At 49.5% G+C, this 19,264-nt stretch overlaps 1 protein-coding gene across 2 annotated transcripts in view; it reads right to left on the bottom strand.

Moving 5' to 3' along the window:
- EXOSC5 (exosome component 5) overlaps nucleotides 1-19,264 on the bottom strand; it is a 150,220-nt gene that overhangs the window by 37,177 nt on the left and 93,779 nt on the right. The window lies entirely within an intron of this gene.

Here is a 19,264-nt window from a genome sequence, read left to right as displayed (position 1 = left end):
TACATACACTGCACCCTGCCCAGGGGGGTACCTTGGGCCTTCCATAGGGATGACTGACGTGTATGAAAAGGGAAGGGTTAGGCCCGGCCAGTGTGGACACTGGCCAGGGGGACATGGCAGTCCGGGGACTGCAGGCAGGCCTGCGGCGGCAGGCCTGAGACACTGTTTTAGGGCTACACAGGTGGGTGGCGCAATCAGCGCTGCAGACCCACTAGTAGCATCTGTCATCACCAGCCCTGGCACACACAGTGCACTTTACTAGGGACTTCATGGTGATACAGATATGCCAATCAGGTATATCCAATCAGTACGATATTTTACACAGGGAGCACTTACACTCTGGCACTGATTAGCAGTGGCAGAGTGTCCAAAGCATCTAAACCAGTAAAACGGAATCCAGCACAGCATCGAAAATCCATGTAGCAGAGGCAAAGGATAGGGGAAAAACCCACGCCAAGGATGTCAGGTCTAACACGTGTCCCCTCCAGCTGAAAGCGGGGAGAACTACCCACCCTCTTGGGAGTTCTCATCGCTAAGGCGGAAAAACCTGGACAGACCATCAGCATTGGCGTGCTCTGTACCGGGACGGTGTTCCACCGTAAAGTCCATTCCCTGTAGGGAGATGGACCACCTCAACAGTTTTGGATTCTCACCCCTCATCTGCATTAACCATCTGAGGGGCCTGTGGTCGGTCTGAACACGGAAGTGAGTCCCAAACAGGTAGGGCCTCAGCTTCTTCAGGGCCCAGACCACAGCAAATGCTTCTCTCTCAATAGCGCTCCACCTCTGTTCCCTGGGAAGTAGCCTTCTACTAATGAAAGCTACGGGTTGGTCCCCGCCCTCGTCGTCCATCTGTGAGAGTACTGCTCCCACGCCTTGCTCTGAAGCGTCTGTCTGCACTACGAACTCACTCGAAAAGTCAGGCGCCTTAAGCACCGGTGCTGTGCACATTGCAGTTTTCAGGGCATCAAAAGCAGTTTGACAGGCCTCGGTCCAATTCACTTTCCTGGGCTGATTTCTAGAGGTTAGTTCCGTTAAGGGGGCAACAATGGTGCCGTATCCCTTGATGAACCGTCTGTAATACCCGGTGAGTCCTAGAAAGGCTCTCACCTCTGTCTGCGTCTTGGGGGGTTCCCAAGCCAGAATGGTATCGATCTTCGCCTGTAGGGGCGCCACCTGGCCGCTCCCCACCTGGTGTCCCAAATACACCACTGATCCCTGCCCTATCTGGCACTTACTAGCCTTGATAGTGAGGCCTGCCTTCTGCAGCGCCCTCAACACTTCACAGAGGTGTTGCAAGTGTTCTTCCCAAGTGGAGCTGAACACAGCAATGTCATCCAAGTACGCGGCGCTGAATTGCTCCAGCCCGGTCAGTACCCGGTTGACCAGTCTCTGGAAGGTGGCAGGGGCATTTTTCAATCCAAAGGGCATGACTCGAAATTGGAAGTGCCCCTCTGGCGTTGAAAATGCCGACCTCTCCTTTGCCCCGTCAGTTAAGGCAATCTGCCAGTACCCCGAAGTCAAATCGAAGGTGCTGAGGTACCGGGCAGCTCCTAACCGATCCACGAGCTCATCAGCTCTGGGGATGGGGTGCGCGTCAGTCTTGGTGACCGCATTGAGCCCGCGGTAGTCCACGCAAAACCGAAGTTCTGACGGGCCACCGGGTGTAGCAGATTTCTTGGGAACGAGGACCACTGGGCTAGCCCAGGGACTGCTAGAGGGCTCAATTACCCCTAACGCCAACATCTTGGAAACTTCTTCCTTTATGCTGGCCCTGACCTTGTCAGCTACTCTGTAAAACTTCTGTTTCACAGGCAGGCTATCTCCAGTGTCCACATCATGGACGCACCAATTGGTGACACCTGGTGTCAGGGAGAACAGGGAGGCAAACTGACCCAACACCTGGCGACAGTCTCTCTGCTGCTCTGGGGTCAGTGTGGGCGAGAGGACCACACCATCTACTGACCCGTCTTGCTCCTTGGTTGCCAGGAGGTCAGGGAGAGGATCACTATCCTCCTCCCCACCGTCATCTGTAGCCATGAGCATCGTCACTTCAGACCTCTCGAAGTGGGGTTTGAGGCGGTTTACATGCAAGACTCTAAGGGGCTGCCTAGGAGTCTTCATGTTGATCAGGTAGGTCACCTCACTCTTGCGCTCTACCACCTCGTATGGCCCGGTCCACTTGTCACGGAGCGCACAAGGCTCCACCGGCGCCATCACCCACACTTTTTGCCCGGGATGAAACTCTACCAGAGTGGCATTCTGGTCGTACCATCTTTTCATCTCCTCCTGGCTGGCTTCTAGATTCCTCTGAGCGAGCTTCCGGAAGCGCTGCGTTTGGTTGCGGATGGCCAGCACATAGCTGAACACATCCTGGGGGGTTTTCCCACGGGATTTCTCCCACCCCTCCTTCACCAGTGTGAGAGGTCCTCTAACAGGGTGGCCATACAGCAGTTCAAAGGGGCTGAACCCTAAGGACTTCTGAGGCACCTCCCTGTAGGCAAACAACAGGCATGGTAACAAGACGTCCCACTTCCGTCTCATGGGCTCCGCTAGACCCATAATCATACCTTTCAGGGTGCGGTTGAATCTTTCAACCAACCCATTTCCTTGAGGGTGGTAAGGAGTGGTGAACTTATAAGTTACTCCACACTCCTCCCACAGAGACTTCATATACCTAGAGATGAAGTTGGTACCCCGGTCGGAGACCACCTCTCGAGGGAACCCCACACGGGAAAAGATCCCCATCAATGCACGGCCCACCACGGGTGCTGTGATTGTCCTGAGAGGGACTGCTTCCGGGTACCGAGTGGCGTGATCCACCAAGACCAGGATAAACCTGTTGCCTAAGGCGGTCTTGGGATCCAGGGGCCCTACGATATCAATGCCCACCCGCTCGAAAGGGGTGCTCACTACAGGAAACGGCTGGAGGGGCGCCACGCACTTCCCTCCGCTCTTACCACTGGCTTGACAGGTTTGGCATGACTTACAAAAGGTGCCGACGTGCTTCTTCATCCGGGGCCAGTAGAAGTGGGTGACAAGCCTGTGATAGGTCTTGTCTTGCCCCAGATGTCCTGCGAGAGGCACGTCGTGAGCCAGACCCAGTAAGAAGTTCCTGAAGCGCTCGGGTACCACCAGCACACGGGCTGCACCGGGCTCAGCGAACTTAGGCTCACTATACAGTAAGTCATCTTCCCAGTAAATCAAATGTTCCTTGGACCCTAGGCCCGCTGCCTGGTCTGCAGCCTGCTGCCGCCCACCAATGAGAGAAGGGCACTCCTTCTGAGCCTGGCAGAATTCCTCCCTGGAGGGGCCACCCTCTTGCTGCCAATGGGTCAGCTCAGGCAACTCCCCCAGTTCGGCCACCTGCTCCCCTGTAGGTTCCAGGGCATCCCCCTCAGGTTCTGCTTCCTCCTGGACCGTGGGAACAGTGGGGGCTGGTTTCCCGCGCCCTCTGCCCCTTCCTCTCCTGGCAGGTTCCTGGGCCATTATTCCAGGCTCCAGTTCTACTAATCCGCCCTTACTGGCTGTCATGGCACGTGTGGATACACAGATCCACGCTGGCAGTCCTAACATTTCCAAGTGAGTTCTGCGCTCTACGTCCTTCCATGGAGAACTCTCCAGGTCGTTACCCAACAGACAATCTACCGGCAAGGCATCACTGACACAGACTTCCAAGGTACCAGAGACTCCCCCCCATGTAAAGGGAACACGCGCCATCTTGCAGAGGCGAACTGAAGTGTCAGCTGCCACTACTGGGCGGAGCACATTGGGAATTACTTGCTCTTCAGACACCCACTGACACCTGACAGATGTCACACTAGCCCCGGTGTCTCTCAGAGCCTCTACCTCCCTCCCATTGATGGTCACCTTTTGCCCGTATTTCTTAGTGTTAGCGGGTATCAAGGCATCCTGGACCATCTCTTGGTCTCCTAACGAGACAAGGGTCATCATAGCTAATCCCTCTTCCCCACTGGAAATTAAATCCCCTCCCAAAGCTACACTAGCTAACCCTGGGACTGGAGCAGCAGTTGGTGCTGGGGGTTTATTGGGACATTTAGGGGCGATGTGCCCCACTTCCCTACAAGCATAGCAAGTAGGCGGTGGTCTGCTGCCCTTAGGGGGCCAAGACCTCTTCGGTTTGGGGGCTTGGGACTCCTTCTCCTGGGAACTGTTTTGGGGCCCTTTAGAGAACTCCTTACTGTTGCCCTTGTCCTCCCCACCTTTCTGCTGGGGACCCTGTCCACCCTTGGCTGGCATACTTACCACCCCTTTGTTGACCCTGGTGCTAGTCCAGCGGTCGGCCTCTTTAGCAAGCTCACTGGGATCAGTTAACTTGCTGTCTAAAAGATGCTGGCGCAGCTCTGGAACACATAGACTACTCAAGTGCTCCCAACTAATCAAGTGGCACAACCCCACATAATCAGTAACTTTGCTGCCCTTTATCCAACCTTCCAGTGCACGCGTGTACATACTCACACACTCCACCCACGTACTCGAATCAAGTTTCTTGAAGTTCCTAAACTTCTGTCGGTACTGTTCTGGTGTAAGCCCATACCTGAGGCATAGGGCCTCCTTCATAGTGGGGTAGGTTAAGGTCCCTGCTGTTTCTAACGGTGCTAAAACATCCCTCCCAGAGGCCTCAAAATGTTTCCACAATCCTGCTCCCCAACTTTTCTCAGGCACTTCATTCATCTTCAAGGCAAGCTCATAGGATCTAAACCACGCATAGATATCCTCACCCTTCTGATAATTCTGCACCAAATCTTTCGGTATGTATACCTTACCCGCCTGTACTGGTTGTGCGCTGCCACCATTCGGACTGGACGCCACCTGTTTGGCTTTAATGTCCAGCTCCCTCATGCTCAACTCATGAGCCAACTGGAGTTTCTTCTCTTCCAAAGCAAGAGCATTCCTCCTCTCCTCCGCCTCTTTCTCACTGTCAAGGCGCAGTTTCCTTTCTTCCGCTTGAGCTTTGAGCTTAAAAAGTTCAATCTCGTGGGCTCTAACCCTCTGGTTTTCCTCCAGCTCCTCTGGAGAGAGGCTCCTACTGGAATGGGCGCTGCCAGCCCTAGACGCTGGCCTATTCACTGGTAGATCATCGGATCCAAATCCGTGCTCCGGTGTGCCATCCCCATCAGTAGTTTCCTCCGTTGCGCCATTCTTGGCCTCCCACCAGGCCCTTAGAGCTGTCTGTAGCTCCGTCTTGTTGGCGCTGCCCTTCGCTGGGCATCCAAGCTGCTTGCAGAATTGCTTTAGTTGCTCCTTCTTATACTCGAGCAACTTTTTCACCTCGAATTGCAACTCCGGCTCTTCGCCTACTCCGTTCAGAGACATGATGCTTCGTCGATCCTCCAAGAATAGTCTTCGCTAAAACTTTGTGCGATGCAACTGCTTACTAGATTAGTGATGTACGAAGAATCACTGCAGGTCAAGTGCAAATACTGGTTCTAATCCCACCGCTGCCACCAATGTTAGATCTGGGGGTCTCTAGTTGGCAGAGGTATCCACCTTAGACCAAATAGGGACCCTTGCTTCTAGTCAGGGTACAGGGACACACACGGTAGATAACCCCTGCTCACCCTCTAGGTAGCTTGGCTCGAGCAGACAGGCTTATCCCCAAGGCAATGTGTAAGGTATTTGCACGTAGACACCACAATGATCCCCCCTCCGTACACCACGAACTTAGACCACACAGGTGAGTTATATCAAAAATAATATATCTTTATCTCGTTTCCGCAGTTGAAGTCAAGCATCACAGGTTTACACTACAGTTGCTTTCTTAGTTGGTCGGGATCGTCAGACGATAGTCTCTAGTCTCTTGGGTGATTCGATACTCACTGAGAATGAATCAGTTTGTAGGCTCTCGATGTTTTAGGCAGCTACGTTGCTCCGGCGGTGTCTCTGCGCTCGCTACACAAGCGCTCCTCGGGCTGTTCGGTGCAAGGATTCCACAACTCCCTCGACGAGCCCCCAGTGACGATATCGGCGTCACCGGAGTCAGCCACTCACAGCGCGGCTTCGTAGAGCAGGGAAATACGACTCTCGATCTGCTTCAGGCCTCCGGGTCGCGGCAAGGCACGTGCCGATGAGCACGTCGATCTTCTTGATGCGGCAACCGGTGTCGGGCCCGGCTCGGTGCGGTACTCTCCAGCAAGACAGAGAGCAGCCAGCCCACCTCACAGGCAGATGTTGAGAAGCTTGGTAGAACAGTCCACGGTCCCTGCGGCACACAGCAGCGCAGGTGGGACACAGCAGAGTCTTGGGTTCTTGGCAACCTTTCTATCCCTGGGTTGCAAAACAGGAGGCCAGCTCTTCTCAGGCCCTTGGAGATTCAGTTGAAGACACAGCACACAGCAAAGTCTTGTTTGGTCAAGTGGATAGGGTCAGCACACAGCAGGACCCCTTCTCCTTAGCTTCAGTGGTACGCCAGAACAGGTCAGCCTTTAGAGCACACAGCACGGCAATCTTCCTTTAGTTCTTCAGCGGTCCGTCTTTCAGCAGAAGTTCCTCTCGATGGTCGAATCTAAAAATCTGGTGTCAGGGGTCTTGTACTTATACCCCTAGAAGTCTTTGAAGTCTTTGTGCAAGTGGGTCCTGAGCCCGGTCTGATCCAGTTCTGGGTGTTGCTGGAGCACTTTGTTTTCCTGGCTCCTACATTCTTTTCAGAGCGAGGGGCAAGGTCGTCAGCCGCCCAGCAGGTGGTGGAGCCAGCAGAGTGGCAGGCAGGCACAGCCCTATTCAATCCCAGGTGCTATCTCCTCCCTCCACTCTCCTTGCGATCGTCGCTATTCAGCAGAGGGCTGACTCAGCCAACCTCCCGGGGGATCCCCAACCCCTGTCACTCTCAAACCAGACAGTCAATCCACAAGCGCGCCCAGGCACACAGAAGGGTCAGACAAGAGAACAGCGACTCTCTAAAAAGTACTGTTCTCCAACTCAGGATTTAAAAACAATCTCTCCTACAAGATGTGTTATTAAATGCTGAGCTCAGGGATATCAAACACTCATGTCTTATCTTGTTCGTATGAGAAGATAGGCGGATAGCCATTGGCACCCGCCTCCCTCATGTTAGCCTATGGAACAAGATAACCTTGCAGCAGTGAACACACAAAATGGCCGGTGTTCACTACCAGAACATGTTACCTGCACTAGTACATGCTCTACCTTCTACATACACTGCACCCTGCCCAGGGGGGTACCTTGGGCCTTCCATAGGGATGACTGACGTGTATGAAAAGGGAAGGGTTAGGCCCGGCCAGTGTGGACACTGGCCAGGGGGACATGGCAGTCCGGGGACTGCAGGCAGGCCTGCGGCGGCAGGCCTGAGACACTGTTTTAGGGCTACACAGGTGGGTGGCGCAATCAGCGCTGCAGACCCACTAGTAGCATCTGTCATCACCAGCCCTGGCACACACAGTGCACTTTACTAGGGACTTCATGGTGATACAGATATGCCAATCAGGTATATCCAATCAGTACGATATTTTACACAGGGAGCACTTACACTCTGGCACTGATTAGCAGTGGCAGAGTGTCCAAAGCATCTAAACCAGTAAAACGGAATCCAGCACAGCATCGAAAATCCATGTAGCAGAGGCAAAGGATAGGGGAAAAACCCACGCCAAGGATGTCAGGTCTAACACGCACCATGATGTGTTTTTTACTGTGCGTTTCGTAATCTGTTTTTTTCTAGCCTGAAGGAACAGAAGCGTTCAACATCTTTCACATAACAACTTGTACCACACCTTGGACTTAAGGCACCAGCAGAAAAGGCTCAGTTAGGTTACATAGACTTCCCCCCCTGTTGCAAAACAGAGGTGGGCTGAGCTCTCTCCCTTTCCCCCACATCAGACCGCGTCCTTTCCACCCTATCCGTCCTTACTAACCTGGGCGAGTACCAGTCCTTTTCTCACCTTGCAGAGAGTGACCACTTTATTGCTGCTGTTCTCAAGGTAGGAGAATAGATGAGTGCACAACTTTTGTTATTGAGAAGATCATCTCTCAGTATATTTTGTACATGTTCTACCTTTCTCTATATAACCTAATACATTCTAGGCAGCATTCTATCCGACTACCTGCACATATGGAAACATTGCAGTTCTGTAAAGGAAATTGTAATAACAATTTTTTTTCAAAAGACAGACAGCCTGAGGCCCTTGTTGGAGTATTGTTGGGACTGCTGTCTCTATGCAACATGTTTCGACATTTGTTTCTGAGTATTCAGCAACCCCGAGGAGGATGACTGTAAGGTATATCATAGTTGCTGTGTGAAGAAGAACGCATTGAACATTTTTAACCCATATGCCAAGAGTACAAGCATAATGGAGAGCCTGGTATGTTCTGATGTGCTGATCCGTATCCCATGCGGATGTGTAGTTAGTGGGCCCAGGTATCTTTTGTTCTAACTGCTATCTTGCTTTGTTTGTAAATGGGAAACGTGTGAGCTTTGGTGGGTTGGGTATGATTTCTCTGGCTTTTGTATGTGGAGGTATTGAGTATGTTGTGCTCTGCACTATGTTTTTGTTTTAGAGCTAGTTCTGATAAGAAGATGGCATGCCTTGAAGTGCTCAGTGTGATATCTCTGTCTTGCACCTTGTGTAGGTGGGAATGCTGCATGTGTAGAACTATATAATGGTGACTGGACCTCTTTGGGCATCTGTGGCAAAAGGTTTGCAAAAACTAGGGAGAATAAAATGATGGATACCATGGGTCCTCCTCAGAAATTAGTTACAAGTTGCTTGAAGGATTTCCTGGTAGGAGCAACTCTATACATTGCTTGTCAAGATTATTAGACTAATTCCTGAGGGATCTGGCTTTGTTTTTCAGGCTTCTGGGGAAACTGGATCGGAAAACACTGCCTCTCCCTGAAGCTGATAATTCTTTTTATGTCTTGCTTGCTATAGACGAGTCACAGATGCGCATACTTTAATGTGGATAAAAGGTCCATTTTACAATGTGTCATTCAAGAAACATACTAACATCCTTTTTAACTGTCTACCTTTTGTTTAGAATATGGGAAATTGCTTTTCATTACATGTTGTAAAAAAAAAAAAAAAAAGACTAGGACTCTGGACATATCGGATAAATCCCACAACTATATATTTTCTACGGCAAATATTGCCTAGAATTTTACCAGACCCTAGTGTGATAGGGTAAGTATGGTCCCCTTATGGCTTAGGCTCGCACTCACAATCTCCAGGTTTTTTTTAAGCCTGCAGAACAGGCCTTGGGACAATACTTGAAAATGATTTAGCTACAAATTAATTGAAGATGTATCAGAAGTAATGGGAAGGCTACAACCTTGAAAAATGTTCGTTCCTGCAATGTACACGTTTTTCTAAGTGGGGAATCGTGATGCTTATAAAAAGAGAGAAAGAGAGAAAGAGAGAGAGAGAGAGAGAGAGAGAGAGAGAGAGAGAGAGAGAGAGAGAGAGAGAGAGAGAGAGAGAGAGAGAGAGAGAGAGTGTATCATACTAACAACCTGCCAGCCCAGAAATATATTTTTGTTTCAGCATGAAGAGAATATGACCCAGTCACAGGAGCTGACCGCATGGAAGCATATTCAATCTTCTTCATGAGTACGTAGACTGGTCATAGAGTAGAAGGATCATGTGAAAGGCTGGTAGATGTACAGAAATGCAGGCAGTGCACAGAGTAAGATGAGGTGGTTCTAAAAGAGACCCTTAACCTTATACGCGATTCAAGTTCTGTTGACACCAATGTGGTTCTAAGATGATTTCCTTGCTGCTAAGATGGGGCAGAAGTAAAATATGATCTTTACTATCCACCTTCATGACTTCATCAAAATCGTGAAATTCCCTCGAAAAATGACGTAGGAAACCCTCATTTAATGAAACAAGTTGCTTTAATAATCCTGCAATTTACAAGGGAAAAGCTGCCGAACCCGGAGTCCAACCATTCAGTCTGACCTGACATTTCCATATTTTCCAGAACAGAGTGCTCCAATGTCCCTTCTGCCACCTCCAAGAGCCTCGGCTTATCTGACAAGGGCTTCCACTTATCTGACAAGGAGATTGTGCTCCCCGTCTCTGTGCTCATCTCTTGACTCGACAGTAATGCTGTGCCGCCATTGTGCTCTCCTCCTGCTCCGAGTGGCCCATTAGCATTTCTCATTGTGCTCTGCCTCCGCGCGGCTAGGCAAGGCTGTTTGGCAGAAAGCGACAGTGCTTTTGTAAAGAAGGCGCTTGACAGCAGGACTGATCTTAAGGTGGCTGACTCTGTATGGCTTTACAAACATTTGCAATGTAGACAGGGGCCAGAGCATAAAGGACATGGTTGGTTAATAATAATGTACCAGTTCCAGCTTGTCAAAGGCCCAAAAGGAAGCAGAGCAATCAAAGAAGAACAGTATATTGTATCCAATTACAGCACATCTTTTCCAACACACCATCCCATGCCAGCACAAATTACCGCCCACAAAACTTAAATGGATAAAAGCTTTTGGAGGTAGACCTGAGGCACTAGGAAACCCAGGGAATGTCGGTCAATCTGCTGTCCTCATCGTCTCGCCATCCCTCATTCACAGCCCCTTGGAAATGCTGTACTATCGTTTTGTAGGTTTGGGCAGTTATCTTCCGCAGTCAATGCACTGGTCTACTTCAGACGGTTGGAAGAGTTGCCTCTTAATGGATGTGGACACGGAGGTCCATGAATGTTCACCTAGACGGGAACAAGAGGCTGTCTTCTCTGCATTGCAGTGAGCATCTATTACACAGTGGGTGCCTACAGGGTGGAATTGACCTATAGGGAAATCTGGCAGAGCCCGAAGGGTTGATTTGACAGGTCAGTGTTTGGGCTGTCTTTTTGGCAGATTGTGGGCCTGTTTTATGGTCTGGTGGCCCGGTTTTTAATGATGAGTTCTATGATAGCACAAACATTGCCCACAGCAAGCACAAATGCACTCAGACTCCCATTCCTTGCAAAACAACTATACAGCTTGCCTTTACACATTTAAAACTGCTCCGATTTGCAAATGTGGGCCACTTTCTTAGGTATCGGATTCGCTAATAGGGAGACACGTATTATGGTGCCCATCAATGGTGGCTGGAGCCATTTGAAAGCAGTGGGGCGTGAACGTTTGGGATGAGTGACGTGTGGCGAGCGAACCGACCGTCATAAAGGGTGTTCGGAGCAATTCTCCCCCTGAGAAAATTTTGAAAGAAGGGAGGGCAAATGGTGCATTTTCAAGCAAATCTGAGAAAGCTAAATATCAATAACAAATGTGAAAGTGTAGTTATTACATCAATAAAGAGATTTCATATGATAATTATGTAGGTAGCTGCTTATTCAGTATAACCACAGAACTTCATAACAGACTGAGATTTGAGACTCCGAATTTTGTAACACTTATCCCCACTTTTAGCACATCCGTTAAACATTGCAAACCTTTACAGCCAGTAGGTGCTTTGCCCTCAGAGGTGCCCTTTCATCTTCACCCTTGTACAGCTCCCTGTCACAGTGTTTATATATAAATGGATAGTGCTCTTCATAGCGCACACTGCAGAACTTCAGTGCATGTAGGCGCTTCATAGAGATAATCATATGGGTTCGATGCAGGAGCCTAACATTATGAATTGACCCATCGCCCTTAACTATACATTGTTATTTCTCAACGGCACTCATTTCATCATTGGCAAGAGGATGAAAGGTGAGCTGGCTCGGTCTGAGCTCAGACCTGTGGGCTGCATGTACCCTCTCAGCAGTGGGTGCTCATCAGTAGCAGCACAGCGCGGTGCCAGCCTTCGCTTGCTCATGCCTCTGCGCTCTCATGGACGGACAGCTATTGGGTATTTCGTACAGAAAATACCAAACTTGTCATTTTAAAATGTCCCACAACACTTCTGAAAAGTTGGGATCTCGCAGACCTACCCATATTTTAATTAGTGTAAAGACAAGCGAGCAGAGTGTGAGGGCACCAGCACCTCCGAGGCGCTCGTGCCTGGGTGCAGCCGCTATGTAGGGCTTCAAGGCACACGTAGACCCCGTTTCTGGAATTCTGCAAGCTTAATGGCTTCAGTGGCATGTTTCAAACATTAACAAATGGCTTTATATAAAGTCTCCCACCCCAGTTCTGCCGGTTCTGAGCACTTAAAAAATAATGCGTTACTGTTACCCAGTGTAAGAGTCCTGCACTTGCTGACCGTGGAAGCATGGACGCCTAAGAGGGCACTACCTAAATGTATAATGCACAGCTCGTTTACTCCACATCAATAAACCTGTCCGTCTGCCGGATCAATGGGTTAACAACCAGGGGATATTTGTACCCCGGTTGATTCTGAAGTTACATGCCCAAGTCGAAGTCAGTAAAGAAACACGTTTAATAGCCAAAGTGTCCAGGAAACTGGTACCCTGTGTCCACCCCTCAACCAAAGATTTTACAGTCAAAGACGACCTGCATCTAGCGAACCTCCGTTTTCATCCAACAGTCGCGGCCAGCATTATGGGCGGGGGGGGTGGGGTGTGGAAATGGGGTCGTCAGGTGGGGTATGGGGGGAGGCGGAAGGGGTTTAATAACATCAAAATACTGAGCTTCTGGATGGGTCCGACGACTTCCGACTCCCGCTGTCCGGTCCTGCGCCAATTCCAGCCAATGTTTAACCGGACATAGTGCAGGTCAATATTTACTGACAGGAGTAAAGTGCCTTCCCTCTCTCGTCGCTCTCCTGGACATGGGGAGGTAGCCGTGCAGCGTCGTGCCCAGGGCCTGTCCTATGCCTCTAAGTCCCTGTCTGCTGCCCGAGAAGGACACAATCCCTAGGACACAGGTGAGAGGCGCGCGGGGTCTTCTGAGGAAGTAAGAGCGGCTCGAGGGGGGCATACCTTGCTCTCTCTCTGAAGTGTAGACGGAAAGAAGGTGCCTCTCGGCGCCTCGCTTCGAGCAGCTAGGCCTTGTACACAACGACCTCGGTGAAGGGAAGTGTGGCGTAGAGCTGCAAGCTCCCCATAGAGGTTTTGCCTGAAAGCAAGGACTAGCGACTAGGGGTAGGTGATTCAGCAAGAGCTGCTAACAGACTCGGGTCAGCAGAACACGTGTCAAGTCCTGGAGAGTTATTTCACAAGTCATTCTTTTCATTTGAGTTATTTCTACTCTTTCAGTTAGAATAAACGAAGACCCTCTCCTCGAGGATTGGAAGCGCGGTGTCCTGTTTACATGGCGAGATCTTGAAACTTTAAAAAAAAAATCCCAACCAGTTCGTATTCACACACAAAAGCAACTCTCGCTCGAAGGAGCCATTTCTGTAGCTCCAAAAGAAAGTTCCGAGTGCAGCTCCTCGTCAACTGGAAAGGCCGCCTCGCTCCTCATCAACTGGAAAGGCCGCCTACCTCCCCTCCCTCCACCAATCACAATGCTGGTGAGGCGCTGGGAGAGCGCCCCAGCTGCGCCATTTTCTCCCGCATAGAGAAAAAGGGAGAGTGGGCGGTCGTGCTCGACGGCAGGGGGGGGGCGTGGCTTACCCACTATTGTGGGTACTGACTGTTTGGTCGGCGCCAGGGGCTGCCCAAACAGTCAGTACCCACAACAGTAGGTAAGCCACCCCCCCTGCCCTCGAGCACGACCGCCCACGATCCCGCCCCCAACCAGGTACTTTTGCTTTCTCGCAGTGCGAGAAGCAGAAACATAAAATGGTAGTTTTACCATTTTATGTTTCTGCTTCTCGCACTGCAAGAAGGCAGTGGAGCAACACCCAAACGCCCCTATGGAGGAGCCGCCACTGGTGCCCAGGCCTATTTTGTGTTCCAGTCCGACCTGTATAGGTGTGAATGAGCATCTTTCTGAATGATGGGCGACCCTGCTCAAGGTGGGAGTTAAAGCAGAATCACGGATAATGAATAATATGGCATTCACTTGGAGTTCTTACCTCCTTGAATGAAGTGTTGTTTTACTAAAAGTGTGGGACAAGATGAGGGTCTAAACCAGACAATATCCTCTCAACCCTCAAGTGACACCGAGACGGTCACGTCATGATTTTCATTATTTTTCCAGGTAAGGGTTTATCTCGAATCAGGATGCACCCGTAGGCAGCGGGTTTAACATCTGCCTTCCCCAAATATTTGAAAATTTTCTGCAGGCAAGGGGTAAACAAGATGATCACTTTGTGAAAGGGAAATTTCCTTCTGGTACTAGCGACCTGCCCCGGAAGATAGAGTGGTTGCTTAATCCAGATCCTGCAGTATCCCTTTCTAGGCAAGGCAAGAAAAGTCATCCACTCTCAGCTTCCTAGCTATATACACTCAAGGGTAGGACGCTAGTCTATAAAGTGTGACAAGCTCCAGAATGATGGTCTCCTTGAACTGCAAGATGCTGTGAAAATTCTCATAAAGTGGGATTAGCGATTATATGGCCAGAAAGATGCAAAGTCCTCCACAGCTTGGGAAAAGAATCCTTCTGCGATTACATCAAAATAATCTTAAAATGGGACAGTTACCCTGAAGGCAATGAAGCTGAAATGCTCATTTGCCTTATAATCCAAGTTTTTTCTGTGGGGTTTGTTAACTTTTCAGATCAAGCAACCAAAAAACAAACCATTCCCTAAAACGAGATACGTTGCTTAAAGCAGAAATCGTGATTACAATGCACAGTGTGAGTCGTTTCAGCCGACAAATGCATTTATCTAATTAACGACTCCTTGCCGCCATCTCTGTTCAATAACACATTAGAGCTCATAATTGCTCTTCTTGGCAGACTGGCTCCCAGTTCCGAGCCATTAACCAAGGAGCTGCCACAAGGAATGAGGAATGAGCAGAACTCAGGCTGGAAGGCTAGAAAACCCCCATCATGGATCATGGCCTGGATTGATTATCTCTACCAGTCTTCCTTTTTCTCTTGTCTCAGTCCACGAGGAAGACTTAATTACTCCGGGAGGCAGATATTTTGTTAAGGCTGCCTCAGATGAGATGCTCCTCTTCTGCTTCCACAAACCCTCCTTCAACTAAGGGCCTACCCAAAAGCAGTCTATGCCCTTTTTCCCGGTTCTTGGAACACAAAAATAGAAAAGCAACAGCATACACAAGAAAGAAGGAATCTTACCGGGAAAAAACAGCCAGACTAGGCGCATCTTTAGGATTCAATATATATTGCAAGATTCTCTGTGTGTTTTATCAAGATCATTTTTTAATATTTAAAGAGTACCCTAATTTTCTATATTTAATGACAGTCTGAGAACTGGTCTCTTTGATATCTTGCATTTCCCTTTGTTAAATCTTTAAAAAAAAGAAGAATCATATTTTGCAAATCTCCTATAACATGAATGATTCATGCTGTATGGTACCACTTCGAACTAGTACCTTAAGCGCCTGACCATAAGGCCTAATGGGTTGGTGCAATGTTGGATACTTCGCCATCAGACACTGATGCAAAGCACTAACATAGCCATCAGATACTAAGCCAGGGGTCTTCAAGCTTTTTAAGGCTGCACCCCCCCATCCCCCTGCCCCTCCATGGGGGAAAACAATCATTAGGCCCCACCTCATCAAAACATTTCACAATTATTCTATTCAACAGGCAATGTTTAAATATGTCTAGACTTATTTAAACATTGCAGTTCATTTCTGTACTGTTTTAGAAATGCAATCAATATACATAATTGTCAAGCCGCTGGGGAAAAAAACAACACACAGACTCCCATATTTGGGCTACCGAAGAGGTGGTCGCACGACTGCAGAGACTTAAACGAGGAGGACTGTCGGGAGACACCGTAATTTCCAGCTGAGGTGACAATTCAAGCGATACTTTGCTTGCTTCAATTTAAAATTGTGCACAAAATATATTACCCATGAACTTTACTATATAGAATCGGCAGGGCTGCAACTCATTGCCTTAGAGGGTGTGGATAGGACGGCACCTTTTCCCACAATCTTTGAAGCTGTCCCAAGGTTGCGGGTTTCTGGAAGTAAGTGAAGGGGACACTTGAGGAAACAATGGGTATGGCATTGGAACCTCAGCCTAGGCTTGCGCTACTGGGGGTGTGGGGACAAACAGATCATACCCAGTATCACAAACTCCTTGATAATCTAGGTTGCATGGTGTCAAAAAGAGATACTGCGAGACGATGGGGTTCAGAAACTCTTCCTCAACACCGGGAGTGAGAAAAAGGAACTGACTAGTGCAGACTAATGGAGGAGGAAATATACAGAGGAAGGGTTTGTCGAAAGAAAATTGAGAAGATTTGGGGTACCTGGGTCGCTGGCATTGCTCAATAGGAGCGCCCTACTGGGAAATATATACTAGTTATCCCCGTTTATTAGGGAGGAGCAGAGGATGACTTTTATGAGCTCCCTGCCAGGAAATGAGGATATATCAGATATTCGAATACGAACACCGAATAGCGACAAAATGAGCCCATTTCTGTGTGTACAACATAAGATACAATGTAATCGTGGAGGGGAGGGAGGGTGCTTTGTTATATTACAATAAAATAAAAAAATAAATGATTGCCAAACATACTACTCAAATCAAAATGAGGGAGGGAGAAGCAGAGATTCATTCAGCTTCCAGAATATAACGAACAATAATTAACAGTGGGGTCGAGGGAGAGAAATAAATTATTTTAATAAAAATAAAAGCGTACCTTTTGCAGCTGGCCGCCTCCAGCGTTGTATCTCCTAGCGCCGCCTCTGCTCTTCCTGCTTGTCCAAGCAGCCCTTGGGACAGACTACCTGTCCAATCCCATTGGTCTGAGCAGACAGGAAAGACACCCTGCTCAGACCAGGGAGTCTGTGGGGTTTCTCCAGCCCGGCTGCTCAATGCAGCTGGGCTGGAGAAAACCTAAGTGCGCATGTGTGTTTTGGTCGGCCTGAGACGGCGGGCCAAAACACATATGCGCCTTTAGGGAGTGAAGTGCAAGTAGCACTCCTCCTACCCCTCCCATGCCTAGGCCCCGCCCCTTCCAACACTGCTGGCTCAGAGCAGGCAAAATGTAAAATAACACGATGCAAGAACATCGGGTTTCTTTACTGGCTCTGAGCCAGGCAGTGTGGCGACGCTCCTCCGCCATTGCGGAGAAGCCGCCACTGGGTGAGGCTTTGAAGAATATTCAAAGTCCCTTCCCTTTAGACACTTTTCCCTGCCAGGATATCCATGACAAAAGATGTCAGTAATGAATATGCTACTTACCAGTATGCATCTGTTCTTGGCATGTAGGGCTGCTGACATTCATATCTGTGCATAGATCGCCGCCTAGTGTTGGGTCCGGATGTTTGCACGTTGTTGTCCTGGAAGAGTCTTCGAAGTATCCTTGGATAGGTGACTCCTCCCCTGGACTACAGTGCGCATGGGCATCCTCTCCATCCTCAGATTGTTTTTCGCCATTGTGGCAGTGATGGAGTAGATACAGAAAGTGATGACCATGCTTGCAGTAATTCTGAGAGCTGCAGCTGCGACAGGCGCCGGGGAGGAGGGAGGGCGATATGAATGTCAGCAGCCCTACATGCCAAGAACAGATGCATACTGGTAAGTAGCATATTCAGTTCGAGGCATGTGGGCTGCTGAATTCATATCTGTGCATAGAATACATAGCAGTGCCCTCTATTGGCGGCGGCTACCCGTGCCAGCTGCAGCGGTCTGAAAAAGTGTTTTGAGAACAGCCTGTCCTACAGCTGCCTGCTGTTTTGACTGCACATCTACGCAATAGTGTTTTGTAAATGTGTGTGTAGTGGACCATGTGGCTGCTCTGCATATATCATGCAGGGGAATATTTCCTAGGAAGGCCATGGAAGCCCCCAACTTGCGTGTTGAGTGGGCTCGTGGTGGAATAGTTAATGTGCGTTTTGCCTTTTGATAACAGATTTGAATACACTTAACTATCCATCTGGCTATCCCCGCTTTGGAGATGGCGTTACCTTTGTGGTGTGGGGCAAAGGCAACGAACAGTTGTTTTGTCTTCCTGAAGGGTTTAGTCCTGTCGATGTAGTACATGAGGGCCCTCCGTACATCTAGTGTATGTAGTGCCCTTTCTGCAACAGTTTGTGGGTTTTGGAAGAAAACGGGCAGTTCAATAGTCTGGTTCATGTGGAACTGCGATATTACCTTGGGCATGAATTTGGGGTTGGTACGTAGTACGACCCTGTTGGCGTGAACCTGAATAAATGGCTCTTGAACGGTTAGTGCCTGGAGTTCACTAACTCTTCTTAGGGAAGTGATCGCTACCAGGAAGGCTACTTTCCAGGTAAGGAATTGAATCTCGCATGAGTGTAGAGGTTCAAAGGGTGGACCCATCAGGCGTGTGAGGACCAAGTTGAGGTTCCACATTGGAGCCGGTGGGTGGCTAGGTGGAATGACTCGTTTGAGTCCTTCCAAGAATGCTTTGATGGCAGGCACTCTGAATAGAGAGAGGTGCTGCCTGGTTTGCAGATAGGCTGATATTGCGGTCAAATGGACACGTATAGAGGTGTACGCCAGATTGCATCGGTATAGGTGTAAGAGGTAACATATGATGTTGTGGATGGATGCGTCCAGCGGGTTAATGTCATTATTACTGCAATAAATGACGAACCTTTTCCATTTGGCTGCATAGCAAGCTCTTGTAGTGGGTCTCCTGGCCTCCTTGATGATGTCCATACAGTCAGGTGGCAGATTGAGATAGCCAAACTCTAGGACTTCAGGAGCCAGATCGCCAGGTTCAGCTGTTGCGGATCTGGGTGCTGAACCTCTCCATGGTTCTGCGTCAAATGCGCGGGTTTGATCCGCAGCCTTTGATGCGGTACCACGGAAAGTTCGAGGAAGGTGGTGTACCACGGCTGGCGTGCCCACGTGGGAGCAACTAGGACGAGTGTCAGGGAGTGTTGTCGGAGTTTGCGAGCCACCAGCGGTATCAACGGTGCTGGGGGAAAAGCGTACGCAAATCTGCCGGACCAGTTCATCCATATCGCATTGCCCTGCGACTGCGGATGTGGGAATCTGGCGGCGAAGCTTTGGCATTTTGCGTTTTCGCTTGTCGCGAATAGGTCTATCTCTGGGTGACCCCACTGCTGGAAGTACGGTTGGAGTACTGATGGGTGTAACTCCCACTCGTGCATCTGGTGGCTGTGTCTGCTGAGCAGATCCGCCATCTGGTTGTCCTTGCCAGGGAGGTGCTCCGCCATGAGGAACATGTTCCTCTGAATGGCCCACTTCCACATGCTCTGAGCCAGATGAGACAACTGTGGAGAGTGTGTTCCTCCCTGCTTCTGTATGTAGTACATTGCGGTCATGTTGTCCGTCCGGATCAACACGACCTTGTTGCACAGATGTACTTTGAAAGCC

Source organism: Triturus cristatus, chromosome 9 (genome assembly GCF_964204655.1).
Source record: "Triturus cristatus chromosome 9, aTriCri1.1, whole genome shotgun sequence".
NCBI lineage: Eukaryota > Metazoa > Chordata > Amphibia > Caudata > Salamandridae > Triturus > Triturus cristatus.
Note: the sequence above shows the minus strand (reverse complement) of the source record. Positions and strands in the feature narration are given on the sequence as shown.